At 43.4% G+C, this 2,324-nt stretch overlaps 1 protein-coding gene across 3 annotated transcripts in view; it reads right to left on the bottom strand.

Moving 5' to 3' along the window:
- Window positions 1-2,324, bottom strand: part of Slc25a16 (solute carrier family 25 member 16) — a 32,687-nt gene that overhangs the window by 10,959 nt on the left and 19,404 nt on the right. The gene's annotated exons all lie outside the window — the stretch shown is intronic.

The raw sequence follows: 2,324 nt of genomic DNA, 5'->3' as shown, positions 1-2,324 counted from the left end.
CTCTGTGAGTTCAAGGCCAGCCTGGTCTATATAGTGAGTTCCAGGCCAGCTGGGGCTACAGGGAGACATCTCAAAAAGACCAAAAAAAAATTTTTTTTTTTTTTTTACAAAAATGAGTGATAATGTAGAAGCAAAATCATTCAGAACAAACATTGTTATTGTTTTGTTTCCAGTGTGCAGGATCAAACCCAGGGCCTTACCGTGCTAGGCAAGCACTGTGCACTATGCTATATCCCATCTCTGTATTTTTACTAGCTAGGGTTTTCTGAGGGAGGGTCTTGCTATGTAGCCCTGGTTGGTACAGTACTTACTATATAGTTCAGGCTGGCTTTAGACTCACAGAAATCCTGTCTTAGGCTCCTGGGAGCATGGAGTTAAAGGCACGTGCCACATACCCGGCTTACCTAACTTACCTAAACTTCTGTCTTCAGGAAGACTTGTAATCATGAGGGAAATGTTCATATAGGCTCATAAGACTCATGTAATCTAATAACTAACGTATATAATTGGCATTTGCAAAATATGATTTTATAGGCCAGATGGTGGTGGATGGTACACGCCTTTTATCTCAGCACTATGGAGGCAGATGCAGGCACATCTCTGTGAGATCAAGGCCAGCCTGGTCTACATAGTGAGTTCTAGGCGAGCTGGGGTGACAGGGAGACCCTGATTCAAAAAAAAAACAAGGAAAAAAAAAGAATCATTTGTCCCAGGTGTGGTAGCACATGTCTAAAATCCAGCAATGAGGAGGCTGAGGGAAGAGGGTTACTACAAGAGGCCAGCCTGGACTATATTGTGCACTCAAGGCCAGCTTGGACTACATAGCAAGATTTTCTCACAAACATCCAAATCAAAAAACAAAAAAATCAAATTTTTAAAAAATATATTAAAAATTGATGAGCCAGGCATGGTGGTGCACGCCTTTAATCCCAGCATGCAGATGAATCTCAGTGAGTTCCAGGCCAGCTAGGGCTACAGGGAGACCTTGTCTTCAAAAACAAAAACAAAACAAAATTGATGAAAGACATCTGAGTGTGGTGGTGCATGACTGTAACCTCAGAAGCAGGGGGACTACTAAGAGTTTAAGGTGAGCCTGTACTACATGAGTTTCAGGTCAGCCAGGGCTACATGGAAAGACCCTGTGTCAAAAACGATGATGAGGATGATGATGGTGGTGGTGGTGGTGGTGATGGTGACAGAGATGATGATGATAAACTAACAGGATTGATTACAGAGTCAGAAAAATAAGAAAATAAGAAAATCAGTGAAATATGGGGTTGGAGAGATGGCTCAGCAGTCAAGAACACTGGCTGTTCTTGCAGAAGACCAGGGTTCGAACCCCAGCACCCACACAGCAGCTAACAACTGTCCTAACTCTAGTTCTAGGGGATCCTACAGCCTCTTCTGTCCTCTGCGGGCATTGCACAGCATGGGTGCACTTACCGACATGCAGGCAATACACTCATACACAGAAAATAAAAATAATAAATAAAATATTTAAAAAAAAAAAAAACAAGCCAGGCATGGTGGTGCACGCCTGTAGTCCCAGCACTCGGGAGGCAGAGGCAGGCGGATCTCTGTGAGTTCAAGGCCAGCCTGGTCTACATAGTGAGTTCCAGGACAGCTGGGGCTACAGAGAGACCCTGCTTCAAAAAAAACCAAAAAACAGTAAAATAAAAGAAACAGAGGCTAAAGAGATGGCCGGTGGTTAAAAACACCTGCTGCTCTTTCAGAGAACCAAGTTTGGTTCCAAGCACCCACATGTCAGCTCACAACTGCCTCTAATTCTAGTTCTAGGGGCTCCAACTCCTTCTTCTGGCCTCCTCAGTCACTAGGTATGCATGCAGTGCACATACATACATGCAGTGATTCACATAAAATAAAAATAAATAAATCTTTAAAAAATAATAAAGGGGCTGAAGAGACAGCTCAGTGGTTAAGAGCACAGGCTGCTTCTGCATAGGACCAGGGTTCAGTTCCCAGCACCCACACAGAGGCTAACAACTCCATCAGAAACTCCATTCCAGGGGATCCAATGCCCTCTTCTGGCCTTCAAGGTCAATGCATACATGTGGTACACTTACATACATGCAGGCAAAATACTCATACACATAAAATAAAATTTTTAAGCCAGGCGTGGTGGCACACACCTTTAATTCCAGCACTTGGGAGGCACAGGCAGGTGGATCTCTGTGAGTTCAAGGCCAGCCTGGTCAACATAGTGAGTTCCAGGACAGCTGGGGCTACAGGAAGACCAAAAAAAAAAAAAAAAAAAAAAAAAAAAAAACCACCCCCATTTTACCTAAATTCCAAAAACATCTTTT

The sequence above is a fragment of the Nannospalax galili genome, unplaced genomic scaffold (assembly GCF_000622305.1).
Source record: "Nannospalax galili isolate Female #2095 unplaced genomic scaffold, S.galili_v1.0 scaffold156, whole genome shotgun sequence".
In the NCBI taxonomy this organism is placed as follows: Eukaryota; Metazoa; Chordata; class Mammalia; order Rodentia; family Spalacidae; genus Nannospalax; species Nannospalax galili.
This window is presented reverse-complemented; position numbering and strand designations above follow the sequence as displayed.